This window comes from Chelonia mydas, chromosome 12 (assembly GCF_015237465.2).
Source record: "Chelonia mydas isolate rCheMyd1 chromosome 12, rCheMyd1.pri.v2, whole genome shotgun sequence".
NCBI lineage: Eukaryota > Metazoa > Chordata > Testudines > Cheloniidae > Chelonia > Chelonia mydas.
In genome coordinates, this window is record NC_051252.2 from 38,145,213 (window position 1) to 38,172,808 (window position 27,596).

The 27,596-nt window shown below is 54.5% G+C and overlaps 1 protein-coding gene across 6 annotated transcripts in view; it reads right to left on the bottom strand.

Moving 5' to 3' along the window:
- Positions 1-27,596, bottom strand: part of PIEZO1 (piezo type mechanosensitive ion channel component 1) — a 108,326-nt gene that overhangs the window by 64,621 nt on the left and 16,109 nt on the right. The gene's annotated exons all lie outside the window — the stretch shown is intronic.

Consider the following 27,596-nt stretch of genomic DNA (forward strand, 5'->3'; position numbering starts at 1 on the left):
TGGGGGCTCATCTGCACCCCAGACAGAGTGCCAAAAGTTCACAGCCCTGCCTCCTACACAGGATCAGCCCTGCCAGCTTTGGGTTTTCCTGCAGTCCCCGCAATCTATTGATTAGCACGTTGCTCAGACTGTGAATGGGCGTCCATTTGCACATGAGCAGCCCTAGAGAGAGAAGCGTCCGGTCTCCCGGCCTGCCAGGAGGTTGGGGATCACCTGGTGACCTGCCTTCGCTGTTTGGAACATCCACATAACTCCTCGCAGCTTATCCACACGTACACCTCGCAGGGATTACGAGGACCAGCGTGACACAGGCTCTCATTAGAGACCTTACACGACATTCTTTGGTGAGCTGTGTGTGGATCCCAGACCCAGGGGACCCCCCATGCCTGCTGCCAACTGGGGCAAGAGGACCCTAGGTCACAAACTCAGAGACGAGAGCGTGAGGCTCCTGGAGTGGGAGAGAGGTCAGAATGAGTCGCTAACTGAGCCCGAGCTGGGTTGCAGAGGGGAAATCTGGAAAGAGAAGAGCCACTTCCTTTGCCCATAGCTCTGTAGCTGGGGGATAATTTCAGTGGCATCAGAGCCACCCGTCCTGATACAGGACATCACCAGTGCTGCTGAATGCCGTCCCTCACTTGGGAGCTGGGGCGCATCCCACCTGCCCAGGGCAGCGTCAGGGCCTGCGCCCCGGTCCAGCTTCCATACCGCTGGACAAGAGTCAGCGTTTTTGTGATCCAGTTCCCAGGGTTTCCTACCTCCCCAAAAACGTAGCCCCTCCTGCCTCCCTGTCACTTCACACCAGAGGCTTAGCCTGTGCAGAGAGCTGGGGGTGGGGGGGGAGACTCCCAAATGGAAGCAGGTTCTTGTGCAGGTTTTTCCACTTGCAGTCACAGTATGGCTTTCCAGCCCGTGGGCAGGCTCTGGGACTTGCTGCCCTCCTCCCATTGCTGGGGCTTTGGCTGGGACAGGTCATGGTGGAGGGATTCTCAGGTGGCCACTAGGGTCCAGGCTGCAAGGGGGCAGGGGCAATGCTCTGGTGAGGAGCATCCTATTTGGCCACTAGATCAGCCGGACCTTCCCTATTGGTTCCGACCCACAGGGCGACCCCAGCGTGGAATCAGCCAGTATGTTCTGGGAGGAGGCGCGCACCATACGGGGGCAGGATAAATCTCCACTCATTCATCCAGCCAGCACCCCCTCCACATGGCTAGCAGCCACTGCCCTCTGGAAAGGGCGGCGACTTTCCTTCCAGTGATGCAGCCACTTCAAATACATATTTAAAAAAAAAAAAAATCCTCTCAAGAAAGCGAGAGCACAAGCGTGCGAGCCAGAGCTCCGTACTGGGGAGATTGTCCCCTGACAAATGGTTTCAGGCCAGACTCCATTCCCCCACGCCAGGCTCAGGCTGCCAGGATTTCCCCTTTTTACAAGAAAGTGGGCAGTCTGGTAATACAGGAACTCCTCACTTAACGCTGTAGTTCTGTTCCTGAAAAATGCGATTTTAAGCACAACGATGTTAAGCGAATCCAATTTCCCCATAAGACTTAATGTAAATGAGGAGGTAAGGTTCCAGGGACATTTTTTTCACCAGACAAAAGACTATATTTTATATATATATATATATATATATACACACACACACACACACTATAACTTTTAAACAAACAGTGTAATACTGGTACACAGCAATGATGATTGTGAAGCTTGGTTGAGGTGGAGGAGTCAGAGGGTGGGATATTTTCCAGGGAATGCCTTACTGCTAAATGATGAACTAGCGATTGGCTGACCTTCAGGGGTTAACTCTCACACTCTACAAAGCAGCAGGAAAGGAGGGAGGGCGGACAGCGACAGAGACACACACCCTGTATGTGTTTGAGAGATGGAGATGCACATTTCCCCTTTAAGTATGAAGAGTGGGGTCAGAAGTACACTGCCTTGTTAGATCAGCAAGCTGAGACCAGACCACAGCTCCCTCCATCCGTGTGTCCCCCCGCCCTATGGAAGATGGGGTGAGCGGGGTGCAGGAGCAGTGGGGAGGGGGACACCCTGACATTAGCCCCCCTCTTCTTCCCCTCCACCCCCTCCCCCACAGCAAGCAGGAGTCTCGGGGAGCAGCTCCAAGGCAGAGGGCAGGAGCAGCACATGACAGGGGAGGGGGGGGAAGCAGGACAGCTGAACTGCCAGCAACCGATAGCCTGCTGGGCCTAGGCGGGTGCTGCACAGGGGACTTAGGGGAGCAGGGAGCTGATTGGGGGGCTGCCGGCCCACCCTGGTTCGAAGCTCCCACAAGCTCGCTGCAACAGGCTGCTCTTCCTGCAAGCAGTGGACAAAGCAGGCGGCTGCCAAATGACGTTAGAAGGGAGCATTGCACAACTTTAAACGAGCATGTTCCCTAATTGATCAGCGACGTAACAACGAAACAACATTAACCTGGATGACTTTAAGCGAGGAGTTCCTGCAGCTGTATGTGTCCGTCCAAACAAAACAAAACACAATCTCGTCCAATGCTTGGGGAGTGGGGGGGTGGGGTGTACTTTGGTGCCAGCCAAGACCTTTTTATGTGACTGTTTATTTGAAAACCTCCCGCTCCCATTTCCACAATACATCTCACACACAAACCCACACACACCCCTTCAGATCAGGGCAGCGTTCTCTAGAGACATGCCACAAGAAGCCCGCTGTGTCGCTAAGGGTCCCATCATCTTCCCTCCCCAAGGAGCTCGCACTGCAGCCCACACTGGGAATGCACCAGAACCAGCCTTCCCTGCAAAGCGGGACCTGACAGGCACGCTTCACCCGGGAGCCAGGAACACGCCTTCCCTTCTGCTTTGACACCCAAACAAGTCACAGGCAGCAGGGCTGGCCCTGGCCTCCTGGGGGATCTGCCCCACCCTACACCATCTCTGCAAGACTCCCACCGGGGCCGGGGCACTGAGCTCATCAGGTGCCCAGGGTTGAATTACGTCAGTTGTAAGCACTCCAGAGCAGGGACGGTCTTTCTGTGCTGTTTATACAGCACCGAGCACAGTGCTGCCCTGGCCTATGGCTGGGTGTGCTACCACATTAGAGAATCATGGAAACGTAGGGCTGGAAGAGGTCACCTGGCCCAACTCCCCCATGCTGAACATGGACAGTGTGTGAACCCCCTATTCAGGGAGGCTAGCCCCGTGCCCCCCCCGTCCTGCTCTCACCCACCAGGGCCAGAGGATCTCCAAGGCCCCCACCACAATGGGAGGAGCTCCAGACGGCTTGACTGAGCCGCCCCGGGCCCTGGCCTGCCCGAGCCACTCCCGGCCCACGCACTGGAGGAGTCCCGAGCCCCATCAAGGCCTGGCCCCGGGGCCACGGCGGGGAGCATTAGCCGAGGTTTGGGGAGTCTTAGCCTAGAAGACCATGCCCGACTAGGGTTGCCAACCCCTCAGGATTGCCCTGGAGTCTCCAGGAATTAAAGATCAATCTTTAATTAAAGATTATGTCATGTGATGAAACTTCCAGGAATACGTCCAACCGAAATTGGCAACTCTATGCCAGACAGGTGTTTGTCCAACCTGTTGGGGATTCCACAACTTCCCCAGGAAGCCTATTCCATTCGGCCACTACCCTCATGGTTCAAAAGTTTTTCCTAATACCTAACCTAAATCCCCCTCGCTGCAGCTTATGCCCATCACTTCTTGTCCTACCTGCAGTGGATGCAGAGAACAGTTGGTCACTGTCCATTTATCTTAATATATCTGAAGGCTTCTCAAGTCCCCTCTCAGCCTCCTTTCCTCTAGACTAAACACGCTGAATTCTTCCAGCCTGTGCTCATAGGCCAGGTTTTCCGATGGTGTTTCTTGCTCTCCTTTGGACTCTCTCCAGTTCATTCCCGTCTTTCCCAGAGCTGAACATGGCGCTCCGGCGGAGGGCTCCCCAGTGCTGAGTACAGCAGAGCCATCACCTCCCGTGTCTCACGTGTCCGCTGCACCCGCTCACAGGGGTGGAGGGCGTAAACCGGTGCTGTGCACTGTATAAGCACCTTGAAGGACCACCCCAAAGGCAAGACACTGGGAGAAATGCCACTGCGTGTGGGCCCTCTGGGCTCCACTGCAGGGGAAATTCAACACCCTAAGGAACCAGCATTTTGCCATCAGGCCTTCAGGTGGCGGGCGCTCTTTGCCCCAGCCATCGGCTCGAAGCTGGCACAGCTTGCAGAGTAGCCACAGCGTCCATGACCAGGGAGCAGGGTGGGTGTCTGGGTGAGGGCCCTTGTGTATCCCGATTATCAGTGTTTGTTTTGGCACATTCAGAGCACAAGCAGTTTAAACAACGGCTTCCCTCTGGGCTCCCCAGAGTGTGGGACCCTTTACTCAACCCCCTCTAAGAACAGCTGTGAGACACGCATGGGAGGCAGGAGGTGGGGGACCTTTGGGGGCACAGTGACACCAATCTGCTCTCAGTGGCGTGCTCCAGGGAAGTGGATTGTAAGTCCCATCCCCACGCCCCGTACCTTAAGCCATGGCACCTGGAGGTTTATTAGAGCTATGCAGAGATTCGTTCACACCAGAACATGGGCTCCAAGCCCACTGAGCTAGGGGAACGTTCAGATTGGGGTCCAAACTGGGTAACTCTAGCCTTGTCCTGCTCTTCCCCCTTCCACCAGGGCATCCCAAACATTCACCCTTGCTGGGCACTGGGAAGGAGGCTCAGGCCCATCCTCCCGCCTGTACTTGAGGGGCACAGAGAGGCCAAGCCACTTGCCCAAAGCCGCATGCAAGTCAGCAGCAGCGTCTGGGCTAGGAGACAGATCGCCTGACTCCCCATCCTGTGCTTTAATCACAAGATCAGCTTTCCTCTTTGCTGGGGTTTATTTTTAGGCAAATTACAGCTCGTTTTAGGAGTGAAACCATCTGACCGGTCTGGAGCTTGGAGGGATTTAGATCCAACGATGGGCACTGTGCTTCCAGCCAGCCTCTCATTTTAATCTATAGCTGGAAACCCCACGTCGCCGACAGCAAAAGCAACAGAGAAGTTGCAATCCATACAGTGGGGTTACAAAAACGGCAGCTCACGGGAATACACAGAGAAAGTTTGTCTACCTCAGACGTAACTCACCAGGCTAGATGCTATCTGATCAGAAACGGGGTTGCTGAGCAACACCACACACGAGCTGCAATCAAATGCAGACACCCACATGAGCAACAGGCCGACCGGAACCACTCGCCGGCACTGAAGGAGGCTAGCCACAAAGCCGTAGGCGCACCGCTTAGCGCAGCTACTGTCAGCATTAATTTGTGCCCCAAGTTTCTAGCCACCCTCCCCACTTTCCTACTGGAATACCAGGCCGGGGTGGGACGGGTCGCCCACCATGTACAGCAGGCTGCGCCCTTCCCCCCAACAATAAAAGTGAAGGATTATTTGCACGGTGTTGCCAGACCCGATAAGATCAGGAGCTGACGATCTGTTGGTTTTCTTGAAGCCCCAGTACCTGAGTCATGCGATTACAGGAGAATCTCTGCTTTTTTTTTTTTTAATTCACTTTCTAGTGTACATGGCTGCGGGGAGGAACTGGCAGTGTGACCCCCAGAGGCCAGAAGGCCAAGATAAAGGTCCAAACGTTGATTTCGGTTTTAAAATCTCATGATCTTCAAGCTGATCTCCCGATTTTCAGGGGCCTGATGTGATTTTTGATACTTGGCACAGGCAATCTGGGGAGGCCGTGGGAGGGGGAGGTTCATGTACTGAGGCCTCATGGGAAAGGGGGCGTCTGAGGAGCGAAGCGGGAGGGGGGTGGCACTGGGCAAATAGCCACTGGGAGGCCCTTCCCCTAGGACAGAGGGTCTCAATCTATGGTCCATGGACCACCAGTGGTCCGCGAGCTCCATTCAGGTGGTCTGCAGATAGTTCCCTGTAAGGTACGTGCCTGGCCCGCACACGAGAGAATGAAGGGCCACCCACCTAATTAGTGGAGCCGCGCCGGCGTGACTCCCCTAATTAGATGACTGGACCCTGGAGAAGACGCACATGTAAGGTGAGGTGATGGCCTTGGGGGGAAGAGGGGGTAGGTGGGAGGGGGCAGTGGGGTGAGGGGAATTTGGGAAGTGCAGGGCTGCGGCGGCCAGAGAAAGAGGCGACTTTCCCCAGCTCCAGGGCTGCGGCCGCTGGGGAGAGATGGCCCTCCTCCCCAGCCCCAGCTCAGGGGCTGCCGCGGCAGGGGAGAGAGGGATAGGCCCCCCGTCTTCCCAGCCCCAGCTCGGGGGCTGCCGCGGCGCGGGAGAGAGGGAGAGGCCCCCCGTTTTCCCAGCCCCAGCTCGGGGGCTGCCGCGGTGGGGGAGAGAGGGAGAGACCACCCCGCCTTCCCAGCCCCAGCTCAGGGGCTGCCATGGCGGGGGAGAGAGGGAGAGAAACCCCCCTCCTTCCCAGCCCCAGCTCGGGGGCTGCCGCGGTGTGGGAGAGAGGGCACATCCATCACATTAGAAAGGTAAGACGACTGATATTAAAATATGAGTTGCGTGCTTTTATTTGCAAACAGAAAAGGAGGGCTTGTGACACCTTAGAGACTAACCAGTTTATTTGAGCATGAGCTTTCGTGAGCTACAGCTCACTTCATCGGATGTAGCTCACGAAAGCTTATGCTCAAATACATTCGTTAGTCTCTAAGGCGCCACAAGTCCTCCTTTTCTTTTTGCAAATACAGACTAACACGGCTGCTACTCTGAACCCTGTGCTTTTATTTGTAGAACAAAAAAAGTTCATTATTATTAAGGTTTTTTTATATAGTGCTTTTATCCAAAGCGTGTTGCAATAGTTAGCTAAGGGTACAAACAACATTTGGAAAGATCAATAAGTGGTCCGCCGAGACCCTCAGCAATTTTCAAGTGGTCTGTGAAAAAAAAAAGTTTGAGAACCACGGCCCTAGGAGGCAGCTAAAGCAGCAATTGGGGAGGCTAGGAAGGGGCCAGGTGCAGAGATGGGGTGGGATAGCGTGGGGAGGGGGCCTATAACTGGCTGATGCTCCTCTCCCGCCCTGACATGCACCCCTCAGTGTCTGATTGCTGAGCACTCGCCCTGAGTCGTCACCTCCTCCCTTGCCCTCCCCAGCTCGCTCCAGGCCCGTGCCCTCTCTCAGCCTGACTCCCTGTGCCAGAGCGGCTCACGCCCACAGGCCCAGCCAGAAGCAGAGGCTGAGGACTCCCAGGTCCCAGCTTCCCCCGGCCTTTATCTGAGCTAACGAAACCCAGCAGAGGGGGGGGCCAATAAGCAAGGCCTGTCCTGCTTACACCGAGCGCCAGGGCCTCGTTTCTCAAGGGGAGGGATGGAGAAGGCCCCAGCTGCCAACGGCAATTCGGAAACAAGCAGAAGAGGCCCCAGCCGGGCAGCAGCGCAGTATAAATCCTTTCCATGCAACGGGGCTGGTGGTGCCGGGCGGCGTGCGCGGCGTGCTCCGGCTCTGGCAGGAAGGGGGCACGGCTCTTCCTGTGTTTACCAGCAGGGCCCCGTGGGATCTCGCTCCCTGGGGATAGGAAGCTGCACATGCACAGAAAGGCCGAGTAGCCGGACACTGCGGGAACAAACGTGACCCCAGCCACTGCCCCGTCATGCTCCCATCAGGAGCTCAAATGCACCCAGGCGGAAAGCCCAGGACTGGGATGCCAAGGATATAAAATTACTGCATGGACAGAGGGCCTCTCCGTGCTGCCCGACACACACGCCCAGGAGTGAGCACACCGTCCAGAGCCCTGCTGGGAGCAGGCTGGGCTGGAGCCTGTCATCCCTGCAGCCCAGCAAACCAGTCTCCCTCGAGCCCCACCAATGGGCAGGTTGGTGCTGCACCCAGAGTGCTTGGTGCGGGGCACACGGTGGGGGTCCGCCGCAGAGAATCACAATGCAGAGAGCTGGGGTGACCCACTGGCTGCTCCCTATGTTGGGAGTGAGGTACCCGTGATACTGCCAGTCCCCGGTCCCGCTCCATGCATCCGAACGAGGCGCGGATGGAGCCGGACACATGGCAAAAGGCGAAAGCCCTGCAGAGCGTTTCAGAGATCAAAGCCAGCTCAGCTGCTTTCTCAGGAATCTTAACGGTGGCAAGAGGGCATCAGTATTAGCTTGGCACTGGCACAGCCTGGGGAGCAAGAGAACAAGTGCCCCCCATCCTGCAACACAGGACGGTGGGGGGACGGGGACGACCACTGCCTCTTGCCCCTAGGCTCCATGTCCCACTCAGCCCCCTCCGTCCCTGCTGAGGAGCCTGCCCCACCAGACCCCCCTTCACCAACCCCTATCGGCAGGAGACGAGGGCAGCCCGGGGGACTGGAGCCCGGTTTGAAACAGAGCATGTGGGAAGGCAAAACAGCCCATGGTCTCCAGGGAAAGCACCAGCAGGCGCCATCCGCCACCTGGGGAATGGGTAAGGCCCAGCAACTTCTCCTGTGCAAAGGAAGAGCAAGCTGTGCCCAGGCAGGCAAGGATCACCCCCCCACCCTTCCCTCTCGCTTCCTCCTCCCCAGTGGCTCCATGCACAACATTCGGGGCACCTCCCACACCCAGAGACGTCACCGCTTCCAAGGAAGGAACAGCCAGTCATTGAGGATGGGGGGCAGAAGCAATTGCTGGAAGTTCCCAGGTCTCCTAAAACACGCCCCCTCCCAAAAAGGCAGATCTTGCACTGTCCCAGGGAGACACTGGCTCTCCGCGACAAGAACCCCACCCGTGCCAGCCGGGGTGAACACGGCCCATTGCGGTAAGGGTCGACTAAGCCCAGGGGAGAGACGGGCTGGGGCATACAGGACTCAGGAGCGAGATGCCCCCTCAGCGTGCCTCCCTCTTCCCAGCCTCCCTTCTTAGCACGCGTTAGGGTGTGGCCCCGAGGAGTGGGGACCTGCCCTTTAGCAATGGTGCTGCTCTCTCTCTCCGGGCAGCCACCGCCCCAAGTTTCGCTTCCCGGCTGCCCACTCAGGAAACCAGCGCTAGAGAGGGTTCGAGTGCGAGTGTCCCAGCGCAGTCGAGGCTGGAAAGCTGGAGCCAAAAGCTTGCAAGTCACGTGGCCCCAAAAGGGGTCTGGCTCCCAGAGTGCAGTGCCCACGAGCCACAGGGCCCACCCTAGAGCGCAGGGCTGGCCTCCTCTGTGTGCACCCTGGTTGCTTCCCAGCTCGGCCAGCACTGGCAGGCCCTGCCCGCTGCAGCCTGGACGCGACAGGTGTGGGTGACGGGGCAAGCGCTGATCAGCGGCATCCCCGACTCCAGTCCCATACAACACTGGTCGCGGCGCATCCCTTGGTGCTGCCCTGGGAGGGGAGCAGTCCAGCCAGTGACCTTTGCCTGCAGCGACTTGCGCTCCCTGGCTTCACAAGTGCCAATGATTGCTAACTACAAAACGTACAAACTGCATGATCTCATGGAGCAAATATGCCTCTTCCGGTGCCAGCAATAATGAGGCAGAGAGCGCCCTTTCTTGAGAGCGAGAGACCGCTGGAGCTGCTGTGGCTGACTCAGGAGGGCAGCCCCGTTTTCACCCCCTCTTCCCCAGGAGGCTCAGGACCACTCCCAGCTTCCCTGCCAGGGACCTCGGCACCTTGAGCCCAGGGGCATTAGAGCCTCTAGGTTAAATCGCCAGGCAGTTAACCCCTTCAGCACCAAGACCTACCACACCCCAGATCCAGCTGTGACTACTCCTGAGGAAATTCTGTGCCAAAAAATTAAAAATTCTGTGCACGTTTTAAAATTCTGCAAATTTTGTCAGATAAATGTGGAGACTCCAGCATGGCAGTGGGGAGCACAGGCCACTGGCTGCAGAGGTGGGAGCTCACTGTGCAGCTCCCCCTGGGACACGGACTCAGTGGTGAGGCTGCACCCAACCCTGACACACCGCAAGGACCGGGCCGGCCCCAGAAACACCCCAGGGCCCTGCCCCTCCATGCCAGGTGCACCAGGCATGGGAAGGCAGGCTCAGCAATGCAGGAGGGGCTCAGTGTGGGAGGATCCAGGTGTGGGTTGAGAGGGCTCTGTGTGGGGCAATCTGGGTGTGAGCAGCTCAGTGGGGGATCTGGGTGCAGGGGGATTTGGATACACAGAGGCTTGTTGTGGAGTTTTGGGTGCAATGGTAATGGGACTCTGCAGGGGGGTTCAGGTGAAGGTGGGGGTTGACTGGGTGTGGGAGGCTCAGTGGGGGGGTCCAGATGCTGGGGGAGTGGGGCTCAACGGGGTGGGGATCCAAGTGCAGCTGATTGGGGCTCGGTGGGGTTGGGATGCAGGTGCAGTTGGCTCGTCGGGGTGGTCTAGGTGCAAAGGGAGTGGGGCTCATTAGGGTGGTTCTGAGTGTGGGGCGATGAGGCTTGGTGGGAGGGTCTGGCTATAAGGGGTCTGGATGCATACGGGTTGGGCAGATGGGGGAGCAACTCCCTGTACAGGGGGGTGGGGGAGTTTGCAGAACTTTCTGCTCCTGGGGGAGAAATCTGGGGGTGGGTCTGACATAGCCCTGGATGCCGTGCAGGGAAAAAGGAAGTCCCGTCCTCCCCAGCCCAGCCCAGCCGGGACTAGCAGCTGAGCCCCGCACAGGGTAGGAACCACCAGCTGGGTCTTCCCCAGTCTGCCCCCTTCCCCATAGTGATTTACCTCTCTGCCAGCTGCCCTGAGCACCTGAAACATACTGCTGGGGAAGGTCATATGACCACTCTTCCGGCTTCCCTTTGCTTCCCTGTCAGAAAGTCATTTTTCTGCGGGGAAGCAAAGAAATGTGGGGGGGACATAAATTCTGCACATATGCAAAGGCGCAGAATTCCCCCAGGGTTATGTGACGAAGCAAGCAGTGGGAGTCCTCTCTTCTCCCCATCAGAGCAGTCTCCACGGCTGCTGGGCTCTAGCTGCTCAGAAGGGCTGATCTAGGGAGGAGTCGGCACAGACCCAGCCACCAGAACTGACTAGCAGCTAAATGCAGCTCAGGCCAGGGTGGGGGACTGGAAGCAGCTCCATGTGTGGGACGGGATCCCAGCTCCTCAAGGCAACAGGGCATGTGAGCAGAGTCCCACACTTCCCTTCCTGCCTCTGGCGAGGACTCAGTGCAATGGTTGGTGGGCTGTAGCAACCTACCTGCCTGGTACAGGAGCACCTGGATGGCCCAGCCCCACTGCGTTAAGCACTGTGCATGCATACACGCACGCACGACAGCCCAGTGTTCGTCTCCTCCCCCTCCTCAAACACTGCTCTGCAGCCATGCTGAGCCAGAGCATACGCCACGTCCCACCCCAGAGGCAGCTGCACTTCAGGGACGAGGGAGAGAGCCTTACGCGCACACTAACATGCTGAGCATTCCCTGTGCAGCAGCTGGTTTTCAGAACTGCTCTTCGCTGCGGAGAATAAGCTCAGCAGCCCCTAAGCCTAGTGTCTGGGTGGCACCGGGCGGAGTGGGGAATTCTGTACCGAAAACTCCGTGAGAAAGAGGAACAGGGTGGGTGAGAGGAGCCGTCTAGCCACAGAGCAAGCGGCGCGCTCACACCCTGCTCTGCCTCACAGGCCCTCAGACCGGAGCCACCGGGGCCTGAGCGCTGAAGGCACTGGAGAGGGCCTGGCCCTGTTAAGCTACTTGCAGGAGCCAGGGGCTGTTTCTGTCCTCAAGGCGCGGGGGAAGCACCAGCCAAGCTGCAGCGCTTCCCGCCTGTTGGGGCCCAGGCCTGGGCGCTCGGAGGAGTCCCACGGCTTTCAGCAACTAGCTGAACTGAGTCCAGCAAACCCCATCCCCGTGCCGTGGGCAGCTGCTCCACCCCTCGCCCTGCTCCTCCGGGGCGGACTCAGCCCTCCCCTCCGCAACCAGCCCCAGAACTGGCGGGGAAGCAGCTGCCACCCAAGAGAGGAGAACCGAGCCGCAGAGCAAGGCGGGGGTGCAGAGCTGCAGGGACAGCAGGCAACGGAGGCGACTCAGAGCTAAGACAGGTTAAACCCTGCTGCCAGGGTGGGGAAATGGAACTGGGCAGCCACGGCCATCCCGTTAGCGCGACTTCCATTTCGATCCATCCCAAGGAGGCACTCGCGTGGCCCGGTGCTCCCGCTGCTGCAGGGAAGGCGGGAGCCTCTGACAGACCTTGAGAACTATTGACCTGAGCCGGCGGCCCACTGCAGCCTCACTTTGCATTTACACCAGTGACCTAGGCTCTGCGACCCCTTCCCAGCCTATCCCGCCTCCCCTGCAGCTGCAGCAGCTCCTCCAGGCCCGGTGAGGAGCTTTGCATTCCCAGCCAGCTGCCCTCTAGGACCATTCAGACGTGGTAAATCCAGCACAGCGAGCAGAGCCAGCCAGGTTCACACAGTCTGACCCCACCGCCGCAAAGGCTGGTAGACGGCCGGGCCGCGCATGGCCCCAGCGATGCTCAGATGCGGAGGGCCGGTAGCGCCCTGCAGGCCGCACAGGGATCCAGCCGAGAGAGAACAGGAGCTGCGGAGCAGCAGGACTGGGTGTCTGATCCCGGGGTTTGCTGGGTCCTCCGCTTGGCTGGGAACGCTGCTCAAGTGGCAGTGGGGAAGATACGCGCCGAGGGCTCTCTCCCGCTCTCTGCCAGTCAGCCGCAAAGTGCCATGAACTCTCCGCTAGCAAGCGGCACATTCCAGGGCCCCAGATCGCTCCCGGACCATTTACCCCCATTCCACACGCATGCCTGGGCAGACAGCCCTTCACGCTCACACCACCGACTGCACCTTGCCTCTTCTGCCAGGCACGTTCCCCATCCCCAGAGCGCACAACGGGGGCAAACTGTCTCCACTGGGACAGCCATGCCACCACCAAGCCCGTTTGCTGGAGCGTGAGCAGAGCTATTGCAATTCCCGTGCCACGCCATGCCACCGCAGCACGGTTAAACCCATATCACTGTGCCTTAGAGGGAAAACACAGTCCCTGCCCAAAGGCGATGGCGCTCTAGGAGCTCTCTGGCCGCATGGGGGCTTTTTGCAAGAAACTGCTCCGGAGTAGCTACTTTGGTACGTTTCCAAGTGTAGACAAGTCCTAAGGGCCACTCTGTAGCTCGTCTCCCGCAGGCGCCCCAGGGGAAGGGGCCCCAGGGTATCTCTTGCACTCCCAGATACCCTTATGTCCCTAAACATGGGCCAGCCCTGAAGCCAGCCCTGGTTCTGCCCAAGCACATGGCGCTGGAGAGTCTAGAGCGGCTGGGACCCCAGAGGGGCCATGGCCTCACCCCGCTCTGTACCAGTCTGCAGAGATGAGCTAACAAAGTGAGGAGCGCACACTGCATCCTGTTGAAGGGGGTTGCAGTGACCCCTGCCGGGTGTGTGCCCAGCGGCGTGGGGCACACCTTCAGAAGCTGCTGCCAGTGCGCTGTGCTGTTCCAGGCATTCAGCACAGCCCTGTCCTCTGTGCCCAGCTTCTCCCACCTAAGGGCAAGTCGCACATGCAGGCAGCCTCTGTCCACGTTTAACCTGATGCATGCAGCACACCGGTCCTTGGGCACAAGGGAGGAAGGGGCTGGGAGCCAGGACACCTGGGTTCTATTCCCAGCCCTCCCACTGATGAGTGAGGGGACCCCAATCCTTCTCCAGCTCCTGGGCAGAGGGGGATGTGCAAAGCATCTTTGGCCTGCACGGGCAGAGTGCACCAGACAGGGAAGGCCCTGCCCTTTAGGGCTAAGCTATAACTGCACACCTGAGAGCAATGGCACTTTACGGGGGGTGCCATTAAGGAGCCAGGGGGTTATTCTGATGCATTAGAAAGCGATTTCAAACCCAAAGGAATTCCTTCACTTTAGTCAACTGCAGCTGCTCTGCACAGGCCCGAGGTACGAGACCTTGGTGGGGCGGAAGCCCAGGCCGCTCACCCAGCGTTCCCTGGAGCGGCGCCGTGGTCAGACACCGCCAGGAATGGGGAGAGCCCTGCCCCTGCCCACAAGGCCCTCAGTTTCTAGCTCCCGCCACAAGGCCAGGCAGAGAGGAAGTAATAGCAAGAGCAGAGCCTGCTGGCACCGGTGGCATCCCGCAGGCCTCCTGCCATCATGGGGCTCATGGGATGAAGCCACAGGCTTATCTCAGTCCCATCTCCCCCATCATGTGCTCCTGGCTGTTATCACGGGGCCAGCCAGGCGCCAGGAAGAGGAAAGCTTTGGTGTACAGAGGCATTCAGGATATCTGCTCAACCTCCCCCGCCCCACCTCCAATAAACCGGAGAGGATCAGAAAACCTACTGGGGGAGAGGGGAAGAGAAATCCACATTCAGCTTCTACCTCCCAGACGTGCCTTGCCACTCAGCACAGACACAGCGGCGCTGCCCCAGAGAGAGCATTAGAACAAGCAGCACAGGGATTTGGTCCCAGAGTTTTCACACGCCTGCAATTTAACACAGTCCTGTGCAATCACAGGGGTTGGGCGGGGACAGGAGGATTCTGCAGACATTGTCAAAACCGTAGTTAAGAACCGGCTGAGCAAGTTATGGAAGCCTGAAAGCCTCCTGCTCCTCAGAAAAGGGACTAAATTAAAATACAGCTCACCACATAATTTCCTGTTTGCTGCCTCTCGCTGGCTCCAGATCCAGCCTGCTCCAGTTTACAAGGAGGAGGATGGAGGTTTGCGTGATAAGTTTTATGACTCAGCCTGGGATCTGAGAGTCAAGCTCGGCTCTTTCTGCTCCTCTCCACAGCAGTGTTACAGACTGACGCCCGGGCAGCTGCAGTCTCCCGGTGGTCTCCAGCAGGGCTGCACAGGAGGTCCCAGAAGCAGGGCCTGGCTTTGCTCTCAGAGCCTCACTCGCACTTCTGGCTCATGCATCCCCAAGAGGTCAGAGCGCAGCTCTCCCAGCCCCCAGCAGAGCCGGCTCGCCAGGGCCAACAGGAGGGAAAACCTGCCTGCCCCAGCCGAGCTGCGAGCGTGCACACAGCAGTGAGAAGGGACTATTTTTACATCCTAACTTTGACCACGGCTGCCGTTTAAGATGGACAATGGCCAACACAAAACATATGGAGCAGCAGCTGGAGGAGAGCAGCACCAGGGAGCTGGAGAAGGACACGACCTGGGTTCTGCAGGCGCTGGCAGCTTCAGAGAGGAAGGAGCTGCTTGCCCCCGAGATGCCCCATTGCAGATGGTTTGGCGAAGGGCAGAGACGCTGCGCTGTGCATTGCTGTTAGCACAGGAGTCTCAGGCCTATGGAGTGCACAGATCTGGATTGCTGCTCGAAAGGGAGAATCGCCATTACCCAACTACGTCCCGGTCAGCTGTTCCACTCCTTTGATTTACGCCCTTTCCTCACTTAGCAGCCACCCTCCCACCATTCAGAAGCCAGCTGTGGGGATTAGGAGGAAACCTCTGAGCTGGTTAGACTGGTAACATCCACTTTAACCCACTGGAGTTTAGAGTCATATGTGATTAAGAGAGTGTTGGAAAAACGAGAACAGGCTTTAAGCAAGAGCCAGAAGAATCACAGAACCCACTGCCCCCCCGCCTCTCCTAGCCAGCTGGCCTACAAGCGGGTCAAAGATCCAGCTGTCTGAAGCAAGGCAAACCTGCCACTTGAGAGTACTTAAGGGGCCGGCCCAGCCCAAGGGACGTTGGATTAGCCAAGCTGGGGAGATCCTGACCCAGAATGAGGAAGATCCCAGCCTCACTCCAACTAAAGCCTCTGGAATGGGCTGGTTACTAATCATACTAAGGCCCATCCCCACAACACCACCCCTGCCCTGCTTACAGCACCTGAAGCCATCGCAGTGACTATGCAGCGTCACTTTCCGCTCCGTCTCCATCGCAGCCCCTGCCAGGCTCCCCTGCTGACCTGCGGATAGCAAGTCTGGCCTCGTCAGCCCCGTCAGCGTCCATCCTGCCACACACCTCCTCAGCGAAATCATCCTACCACGCCACGTAGCCCTGATGCTGCAGGAGGCAGAAAAAGCCCAGCGTTGCGGTCAGATCCCTGGCCCCTCGCAAGGCAGGTGGCGAGCGGTGTGCGGGAGGGGGCGGGCATCACCTCTGAACTTGCCAAGGGAGCAAATCGGTGCTGGAGTCAGAGACGGGGAATATGGGGTGTTACTATATGGCCACGTCCCCAGCACTGTGGATTATTAGGTAAATGGGGAATGTTCTCATCGAGCTGATTTTAAGTTACCCCAGCAGGGCAGCGTTGGAAGCTCCCTCTGGTACGGAGCCAGTTTAGCCAGATCCACTGAGGTACTTTACTTAGGCTCTTAATTTCCATTGATTTCACCCTTTTCACCTCTTCGTTAGCATTAACGGGCAACAGCTTCAGGCTCGCAAATATCCTTCAGCCTTGCTGGCTCCTGGCATGGCTACGAAGGGCAGGGCCCGATTTTTCCAGTTCACTCCGCTCAGCAAGCTCGGGGGTGCCAATGGTCATTAGTTATTTTCCCTCTTGGTATTTCTGACTCATTCACTTGAGCCAATCTAGCCAGACGGTGCAAATGCATGGAAGGTTTCCAGCCTTCAAGTTTTTATACGTATAAAGAAAACCCGAAAAGCTTTTCCCTGGCTCAGGTATAGCCAGCACTGGATTAACCAATAGGCAGACTAAGCACGTGGTTGGGGCACCAGCAAAGCAGGGGGCACCAAAAAAAAAAAGAAAAAAAAAAAAGATTTTTTTGGAAAAAATTTGATATTTGATATTTCAAAAAAGCATCGAAGTAGTCATCATGGTAAAAATCAGAACTTTGTTAGACTTCCTTACACTCCACTACACACACTTCCTCCATTTTTCTGTTCTCTTTTTATTACTTATCCCCACCTAAACCAGGGGGACATCCTACTAACATAGATCGAAATAATGCAAGGAAATCAGATCCTGTCATGTATTGCAATAAATTTATGTTTTATTATTGATATTTTCTTGAGTTATATGTACTTGATTCTCTCTCTCTCTCTCTCTCAAGTGTGTGTGTGTGTTCCTCCTCTACCTCGACGGGTCTTGTGCTTATTGGCGCATTTGCTCGCCTTGGAGCTTCATGGCAGCCCTCAGCTTGGCCGTCTTTCTGAACTCACAGTCCAGGTCGACTCCTCCTGTGTCTGACCAGGAGTTAGGAGGATTTGGGGGGAACCCGGGCCCGCCATCCATTGCGGGTTCCAGCCCAGGGCCCTGTGGAATGCAGCTGTCTAGAGTGCCTCCTGGAACAGCTGTGCGACAGCTACAACTCCCTGGGCTAATTCCCCATGGCCTCCTCCCACCACCTTTTTTATCCTCGCCAAAGGACCTTCCTCCTGGTGTCTGATAATGCTTGTACACCTCTGTCCTCCAAGAGTCTGCGTTCTCACTCCCAGCTCCTCACACGCACACCACAAACTGAAGTGAGCTCCTTTTTAAAACCCAGGTGCCCTGATTAGCCTGCCTTAATTGATTCTAGCAGCTTCTTGATTGGCTGCAGGTGTTCTAATCAGTCTGTCTGTCTTAATTGTCTCCAGAAGGTTCCTGATTGTTCTGGAACCTTTCCTGTTACCTTACCCAAGGAAAAGGGACCTACTTAGCCTGGGGCTAACATATCTGCCTTCTATTACTCTCCTGTAGCCATCTGGCCTGACCCTGTCACAATATATACATAAAAATAGTGTATGTTGTGTAATTTTTTTAAGTTCAGATAACTGAGATAAGGGGCAGGATGAAACGTAACCAACTGAGTGGAGCACAGAAACGTAAACTGGCAGAAGAAAAACAAAAAACTAGTGAAATTTTCCAAAATCTTCCAAAAAGCTGACATTTTTCAAAGCAAATCCATCAGAAGCAACATCTTCTCTCAGTAGCACAGACATCGTTCCAAAACCTGTAGGTGTTTCAGAGACTGACCCTTCTTCGATTGGTGAAACAAACACCATTCCAGACCATGTGGATGTGTCAGAGACTGTAACTGATCATCCTACTCCTGGTGGTAAAACAGACATTGTTCTAGAAGGTGTGGATGCGTCAGAGACTGAACCTGCTCATGCTGTAAATAATAGGAGAAAAGATCCTGGTATGTGGGTTGATTTCAGTACCGATGATGTAGCTTACTGGATAGATCATGACCAAATGACTGTCAGCACCACACTGGACCATTTGAGAAATCACGTCAGACTTTTACCAGTGGCAAACAAACAAGATATTGTCCACAAAAAATATTTTTCGGCATGAAAGCGAATGGTGAGAAATACACTCGAGAATGGCTACTGTATTCACCATCAACAGGGTCTGTGTACTGTTTTGGTTGCAAACTTTTTGCATATAATCCTTCAACATCCCGGTTTCCTACAGATGGATTTAGTGACTCGTGGAATACTGTTTTAATTAAACATGAAAATAGCACTACTCACAAAGATTTAATGTTGACATATTTAAATCGAAGACAGGACTTTGGACTGACACAAAAATTGGACTGACACAGAACAAATTAAAGGGAGTGTGAATACTGGCAACATGTCTTGCAGCACATTATAGCTGTTATTCAAACATTAGCTGAACACGGTCTGCCTTTCCGGGGATCAGATGACACATATTTCAAAATATGGGAATGCCGGCAAAGGGAATCCATCATACTTATCCAAGAAAATATGTGACGAACTCATTGGTCTAATGAGTGACAGAGTTCGTCCAGCTATTGTGGATGAATTAAGTACGGCTGGGTACTTCAGTTTATCTGTCGACTCTACACCTGATCTTTCACATATTGATCAATTGAGTATTGTACTAAGATACGTGTCTCCCACAGATGGAAAACCAGTCGAACGATTTATAACATTCCTCAATTAGAAAAGCCACCCTGGTGAAGAAATGGCAAATCAAGTACTGCATTATCTGTGCCAAGTTTGTAAAATTGACCTCTGCACTTTGAGAAATCTATCTTATGACAACACTGCCAAGATGTCAGGGCGTTATCGAGGAATTCAGAAGAAGCTTTTAGAACAGAAGAAATGCCCCATATTCACACCATGTGCTGCAGTTGTCCGGTGGCAGTAAGGTTTTTCTCAACAGTCCAGTTACTTTACACATTTTTCTCTGCCTCAACACACCGATGGGCAGTTCTTAAAACATATTTGGGCAATGACTGTGTGTTGAAATCTCTTTCTAATACTCACTGGCAGGCTCAGGAAGCGGCAACAAGTGCCATTCTGGAGTCCTACTCAAAGATTGTGGATGCATTAGAAAGTACAGCTGAAGACCAATCACAAAAGGGAGAAACTAGACGAGAGGCAGCAAACATTGCAAATGTTAAGATGCAAGAACTAGAGTTTGTATTCATGTTGACCATGTGGAATGAAATTTTACAACACTTTTACCACACAAGTCAAGCTCTCCAAGAAAAAGAATTGGATTTGAAAATATGTGCAGACCTCTGCCAATCATCAGCAGACCACTTACACACTTTGAGGAATGATTTTGAAAGATCTGAAGATCTATCAAGATATCTTGCCTGATACTAACTATAAAGAAGGCCAGTCCTGCAATCAAATCAGGAAAAAACAAGCAAATGATAGCAGAGCAACAGAAACAGCATTGAATTCTAAAGACAAATTTCGCGTATCTACTTACTACGCTATAATTGATACACTTGAAGCTCATATGAAGAGGAGAGGTGAAGTGTACAAAGAAGTATCAAGTAGATTTTTTTTTCCTAAACGATATGGACTTATCTGACGAACAATATTCACAAGGTTCCCAAAAGCTACTTGACTCAGACCCTGTTGACTTGAACATGAATCTCTGTGGAGAAGTCCAGCAGTTCCACCGTTACATGCACGCAACGTTTAATGAAACAGGGAAAATGAAATTCAGTCACATTGATCTTCACGACATAATACTGAAAGGCGGAATACAATGTGTATTTCCAAACGTAGAGATCGCACGACGGATTTTTCTAACAGTGATGATTACTAACTGCTCCCCAGAATGCTCTTTTTCTCAGCTGAAAAGAATAAAAAACCTTCAGAGAACAACAACGTGTCAGGGCAGACTTGATTCACTTTCCCTATTGTGTATGGAAGCAGACATGCTTCGTCGAGTCAGCTTCGATGAACTTATCCAGAATTTTGCAATCAGAAAATCTAGAAAGAAACTATTTTAATTTCAGCATACATGTAAATTTTGTGTCATTTTGAAAAATAAAATTTTATTTTACGGTATAGTATTGTTTTTATTTTGAATTACATGGGGGGGCACCATAATCTTTAGAGGCTTAGGGCCTCTAAAGGTCTTAATCTGGCCCTGGGTATAGCCCGTGTTTTTTTAAAGTTAAAAATCTCAGTCTTGCCTTCAAAGAGCCCTCGAGCAAATGCGTGGGTGGGCAGTGGGATCGGACGTCACAAAAGACTGAGATCTGACATGTGAGACCTTAAAACTTAAAACTTTGATTGTTGTGAACATCTGTGAAACACTTGGGAGAAAATCTCTCTTGGCCCACTGTGACGAAGTGAGACTGTTCTTAACGTTTCCTCTGAATACTGTAGGGGTGCCTCAGTTTCCCTGAGGCATTTCTTAAGTCTCTAGGTGGCGGGATAAGGGAGTGTGATTGTTGCAGAGCAAAGGGCCAGTGTACATAAATGGCCGACACTCTGACTCCTGGCAACTGATGGCCTGGGCCCTTCCCCCCTGCAAGGTGAGAGCTAAAGGGCTGGAGAACAAAGGAATCCGGTGACCTCCTGGCCCGGGAAAGGGACAAAGCCCAGAGGAGGAGGGGCTGGAGGGGGGTCAGTTTGGGGCTGGCTGGGGACATGGAGTGAAGGGCAGACGTGGTTGTCTGGCTCACTGCCCCCCAAAATGGACCCGGCTGAGGGGTCCTGTTCCCTGTACCTACAAGCTCTGTGTTATACCATGTTCCTGTCGTCTAATAAACCTCTGTTTTACTGGCTGGCTGAGAGTCCCGTCTGACTGCGGAGTTGGGGTGCAGGACCCTCTGGCTTCCCCAGGACCCCACCTGAGCGGACTTGCTGTGGGAAGCGCACAGAGGGGCAGAGGATGCTGAATGCTCCGAGGTCAGACCCAGGAAGGTGGAAGCCATGTGAGATTTTTGCCCTGCAGACAGTCCGCTCCCAGAGAGGAGACTCCCCCAGAGTCCTGCCTGGCTTCGTAGGGAGCAGTTCCAGGGCATCACCCGGGGACTCTGTGACACCCACCCGTTCTAGTTACTGTCTCTGGGAAAGCAGATGCCTAGTTCTCTAGCCCTCCAGAACAAACAGGGAAGAGGGAAGACGAAACGCAGTATTGCTACGCTTCTAAAGGTTAAAAACCCACCACCACCAAACAGAGTTTTCCATGTATATACATCACTTACAAGAAAGATAGATACTAATTTCCCCCTATGCTGCTCCTCCTTCAATCCTGCATCCTGACGCAAACCGAGCCCTCAGTAAATAAGTACATTATCCAGGTGACAATCCAAAGCAATCACTCCACATTCCAGCCCTGCCCTCTCTAGCTCAGCAGTGGCCAAGGGTTACTTGTGCCAAGTTCACTCCACAGGCACAATGCGAGTGGTGCTCCATGGGACGCTGCCTTTGTAGCAGGGGTGTTTCTCTGCTCCTCCACATCCAGCTGCTACTGCTGTGCGCGGCGTCAGACCCTCCTCAGAGCTGAGGGCCGACAGGCCAGAGGAATTTGGCACAAAACTCCCTCCATGTGCAAACATGCTACTATGCTAACTGGTACCAAAGGACACTGTCCAGGATTGCTGGATCCTCCCTCCCACAGCTCACCCTTGGAGCCATTCCAGGTACCAGAACGATTACAATTGCCACATTGTTGATTTAGGACTCGGAGTGAGCTCCAAGATGGGGCAATAGCCAAGAGGACAGTGAGAACACTCTCCTTTAGGGACACAGGACTTGCCAGACTGGATCAGACCAGAGGTTCATCTAGTCCCATACCCTGTCTCTATCAGTAGCTAATACCAGGTGTTTCACAGGAGGTGAAAGAGCCCCTTTGGGCTGCAGTTATGGAATGTCCGCCCCTAGGGAAGTTTTCCTGACCCCCATCATTTAGCGGCTTGCTTATGCTCTAAAGCATGAGGGCTTATTTCCCCACCACCCCTTTTTTTCTATTTTCTATCCCATCCAATGAAATCACACAGGCTTGGATTATCCTTATAAAGGCTAATCCTCTTTCAATTCTACCTGCTTCGCTCTGGCCTCAACAATACCTCGGGTCACTGGTTAATTAGGCCTGGCATAAAAGGGGCATTTCCCTTTATCAGTTTTAGACCTGCTGCTTGCACTGACTGTCTCCCAGCGCTTGGATGAAAAGAAAGGGTAAAGAGCGGCTCCCAATCTGCCCGCTCTGTGCCAGTCGTGATTGCGACCGCCTCTGGATTGGCCTTTCCTATTAATCTCCTCTCAAAACTCAACAGCACCAGTCGTTTCAGATTCTCATTCCGAGCCCTCTCCCGAGGCCTCAGACCGGGATCTATAAGACAGTCGAGAGTCTATTCAAAATGTTGAGAGTTAATAAAAAGTCTCTGATCTCATCCTCCCCACTGTTTTTGTAGGGACCAGAGAAACTCTGTGGGGAAGGAACCTGACGGATTCACCCCGCTGGCCTGTGGCTGGCAGGGCCTTGCCCTCGGTGGGCGGGCAGGGCAGTAAAGAGGTGCTGTCCAAGCCCCCCAGTTGAAGCCACCAGGGTTTGCCGAGTGGGCCCTCTTTCTTGCGAAGGCTCCCCTGCCCACCTCGCTGGTCTCACTAACCTGCCCAGAGCACTCAATCTCACCCGCTACACACACAGCTGAGGAGCGGGGCTGAGGGGCAGCCAGGCCTAGCCAGTGGGGCTTGCCAGAGCGCCGGGAAGGTGCGGGAGAGAGGAGAGAAGCAGCAATCTTTTTGCATGGGCTAAAGTTCGCCAAGCTTGAATCCCGCCTCCTCCTCCCTCACTGGGGCTTTGGGACGGTTGTTTTCTGAGCAGACAGCTGCTCCCGCTGAGCCACGTGCATCTTCCCGATTTGGCCAAAGCGCTGGGTTTTATGGACTTTCCCAAGGAGACGGGCTGATTATTTTATGCCTCTCTGGAGTACGCTGCTTCCCCTCCCCGGGGCAGGGCTACTTGGGAAACAGTGAACTGATGTGCCCGTGAAATCCTTTCCAATGTGCTGACGTAAGCAGACAACCACCCCGGAGCCAGCACCTTTCTGAAAGCGGCTGCAGAGCCACTTCTCCTGCACAAACACCATCCATCAGCTGAGGGCAGCAAGCAGGCTCCTGGCACAGAGCCTGGGGACTCACCAGCAGCTCAGCCAGGGCTTGATGCATCTCAGAGCATCTGTCACCATTGGGGTCCCTCGGGGGCTCTCCCAGCTTGAAGCACCAGGGGAAGCAGGGCAGCCACCTAGGGACTTTTTACACTCACAAGGGGGTTTATGCTGCAGCTGCATGGCTGGGGCATTGCATGGTTGCGGAGGGAACAGAACCTCCTGTCGAATCATCAGCTTCCTGCAGCTCCCCAGAACCCCTCCGCAGTCTCCCCTCCAGAGGCTGAATTGGTCTGACCCTGCTTAGCTTACAGGGGAGACTGTCACAGCTGGGGTGGGGTTGGCTGCATGGCAAAAACTCCCTAGGGATTCACAGCGCAAGGGGCTTGGATCCAGCATGTGATGGATCCTCCTTTCACACCTCCGAGATGCTCAGTGTTTCAACGGGGCTAGAACGGCCCTGGGCCAGTAAAGGCAGCGTGGGCACAGTGCAGGATGGGGCCAGGCTTACAGACTCCCAGCAAGGGAGGGCCCTCAGAGATGGGGAAAATGGAGAAGCGTGGCAAGCTGGGCCATTAGAGATGGGGAGCCCTTTTCTGAAGCAGCTCTGAGAATCAGGGACAAAGCGCGTGGGGCAAGGGGAAGCGCCGGCGAGAGGGGTGGAAGAACTGGTCACAGCGCAGGAGTTAGGAGAGGGTTAATGCGTTACTCAGGGCTGGAGTTTCTTTCAAATACTTTTGTGTGAGGAGAGGAGAATAAATCATAGCTCCGAAAGAGCTCAGCTCTGACTTTACTGGGTTGTTTAAACGCTGACCTTTAACCTCGCCTTGAAATCTTCCCAGATGAATCGGTGCTGTACATTAGGGTTAGGAGCAACCCTGCCTGCGAGGCTGAGAAGCAAAATCAGAAGAGCTCAGTGCAAGAGACTTGCCCACGGCTACACACGGATTGCCAAGGAAATGAAACCTCACCGACTCCTTCGCTCAGCCGCTTAGCGCCCCATGCAGTCGCCAACCCCCGCTGGCGGGGCGTGGGGAGGAGACGGCTAGTGCAACGGCAGGCACAACTCAGCAGGGAGAGGTGAAGGCACAGCAAGACAAAGCCACAAAACGGAGCGAGTGACTCTTCCGCTTGCACGGCAGGATTTACTAGCTGTATTACGGGAGAGTTAGAGGCCCCAGCCAAGACCAGGGCCCCCCATTGAGCCAGGCACAGCACTGACACCGATCGAGACCAGGGCCCTCCATTGAGCCAGGCACACCACCGCCCCCGACCAGCACCCCTCATTACGCCAGGGGCTGCACACTGGCTGACCAGGCTGCAAGCAAGAGCCAAAGCCAGTGGCTCTCTAGCTTTGCCATTCTATGGCCCAGTCTCTGGAAGCAAGGGCCACTGCACCACCCTCTGGCTCTCAGAACAGTAACTGGCTCCCTAAGGGTATTAGACTGTGGATCTCAGAGTGGTATTGCGTCCCAGAGGGGCAGTGCATCGGCCTACGTACCCAACACCTATACTCCATCGATGGTGGCAGACTTGGGACTTTCTGTGGGATGAAGTGGGTATGTCTGTAGGTTGGCCTTCTTGGGGAAGGGAACCCGAACCCGACTCATCCATTGCTTTGTGCCATGCTCACCAGGGGCACTGGCCTACTAGAGAACTGGAGTGGCTCCACACAAGTCTCACTTTAAATCTGAGCAGATGCAGGTCAATTGGGCAACCAGCGGCAGCTGGCAGTCTGCAAGTCTGCACATGAGCCGTGGGACACTGGAGCTGGAAGCAGCAGGAGTGGATGCCTTGGCCGGCTGGGCAGGCCTGTTTAGGATCCCACTGCTCATCCTATGTAGTGCAGGGGCTAGCCGGGGTACCCTGTGAATTGTCCACTTCCTTCTGCCAGAGCAGTAAGCCATGGCTGGTAGCTCATCACACCCCAGCGGATATAGAGAAGGGAGGGTCTCACTCATCTTGGGCACTTCAGGAGAATAACAATTCACTCTGCTGAGAGCGAAAAGCAGCCCAGATTTCGAGAGAACTGACGCGCTACCTCCTAATGCCCTTCCATGCAGAAGATGGTGTGCTCAGGAAACAGGCTTCCGCTGGCACGGCGAGCCAGGTGAAGGGCCCAGATGTGCCGGTGTCAGATTTACAGCCTGGAACGTGATCATTAAGGATCTGGAGAGCTTGTCAGAGGGAATAAGTCAGTTCACAGCTTAGCACAAAGGAAGAGGCGTTCATCTCTCAGCGTGCTGTGCATGGCCGCAGCATGACTAACAGCAGCTCTAGAGAGACTCAGAGGAAGCCATCAGCTCACTCCAAGGGCTGGCGTGACTCATGCCTGAGGAAGAGCTGACTGGGCCGTCTGGCGAGCCATGATGGGTAAGCAGGCCGCAGGTTAGCCACCCTTTCAGTGACACAAGGAGAGAGAGGAGGGTTTTCCCTGGTTTTTCAGGGGACAGATTTCCCCACCCTTGAGCACGGGCTGAGCAACACTTTGCTCTCCGAGTTGTGCCCCTGGTTACAGCGACACGCGGGGAGGAGAGCGATGCTCAGGGTGAGGAGGGAAGCAGCATCCGGCCCACTGAGCGCTCCCTGGCATGTTGTGGTGAGAGTGATCAAAACCAAAAGAGCCCCAAGTCCTGACATAAACAGCCCCGGAAGCCTGTGCGCCTGGCAGCACTGTATTTACCAACCCTCTGTGCGCCTGCTTTGGGACAACACGGCAGAGGGACTAGTCCCACAAGGTCCTCACTGCCCCTTACACTTGGGAGCAGCTCCCCATCCGAGTCTCCAGAGCTACCTCCTCCTCCTTCAAAGCCTCCAGAAAAACTTGGCCACGGTTCGGCTGCTGGGGTGCTGAGAGCACAACCGGTCATGTTGAGCGGCACCATTTCCTTGTGCTCCCCCAACAGTCTGCCTGTCTCCATCTGCTGTCTCATCTGTATAGCGTCAGCTCTTTGGGGCAGGGACAGTTGTTTTGTTCAGTCTCTGTACAGCGCCTAGCACACTGGGGTCCTACACGATACTACAAATAATAAATATGAAGATCAAGGAACTATCAATATCATCTATTGAATCACGAAGGGGGGCAAGGGAAGGGAGGGCAAGTACTCTCAAAGGGATGGGTCCCCTCTCTTTGGAGTGCTCCCCGACGATAACAACTGACTGAGTCCTTCCAGAGTTATCACTGTTTACACCACACCCAAGCGGGGTACTAGATTCACTAGACACACTCTCTAGGTCACCTTCAGTAGGGAAGTAGGAGTGATTTTCTCCACTAAGGGGGGCTTATGCTGCAGCATAGTGGGACTGTAGACATGTTCTACCACTTGGCAGATTGCAGCATCAGGTCTGTAACAGCACAGGGTCATGCGTGAGAACAAAGTCCCCCTTTCTCATCATGTAGTGTTTCCACTTTACTCCACAGCACTGGAATACGGATGAATTATCCCAGGCATATCCAGGGGGTGGAAAGGGTCTCCAAGCTAGCATTCATTTCAGGTAGCCGGATAAAGTCATGACTCTAGAGAGGTTCTCCAGCAATGTTGCACAAACAGTGCTGAAGACATGCCTATGAAAGCTTAGTTTTGCTTGACTGGACATGCTCTCTGCAGGGAAGGAAAAATCTACAGTGAACTTTAATATGGGCAGGAGGTGAAGAGGCAAAGAGAGGAAGAGACCCAAATACGTCCGCCCCTACTGCAACAGAAATATCCATGACTGGGAAGCCAAAGTGGCCAACCAGTTGGCTTAATGAGCCAGAGTAACAGCTGGTGCAGAAAATTTCAAAGCAAGACATATTGGCCAATGACAGGAGAGGGTATTTCACAAGCAGAGAAAGAAGGAGCTAGACAATAAAAAAAATTTAAAAAGGAAGATGACGATAATGGCTGCTTTGCTTTTCCCTGGTCCCAGAAAAGTCTGCGAGTCAAGAACCAGACTCTAGAGACACCTTCAGCTCTGTGGAAGAGCTCCCTAACTTGGTCACCTTCAATACCCAGGATAACAAAGACCCGTGACCCTGGAGAGGAGATATCACCAGTAGAATCGCTACTGTACCCTGATGGCAAAGCGGGGTCATCTATGGATTTAGGGGCCCCAGCTCACCAGGTCAGAGCTTCGGGGAGCATCCCCTGGCCTTTCTATGGGAATCAATCGCATTTCTGTGGAAAGGGTGCTCAGCCCCATTTGTTTTATTTGTAAGGAGTAATCTCTCCACTCAACCCCTTCCCCCGCAGTGGGATCTCATGGGCGTAGCCAGGAAGCTGGTACAGAAACTCACCTAGAGGGCAGAAATCCTGAACTACTGACCCAAGGAGGACAGGTTCTTGGAACGGATGACGGGTGCATCCCCTAGAGCAGGAATTCCAGCAAGGAGCTGAAGATAGTCAAGAAACAGCATGTGCCCCATCTCCCATTTCACTATTGCCAGCTGATAGCAAGCCATCTCCATAACAACCTACCTCGTATCCTGGCAAGAGTAAGTTACTGTGTTTT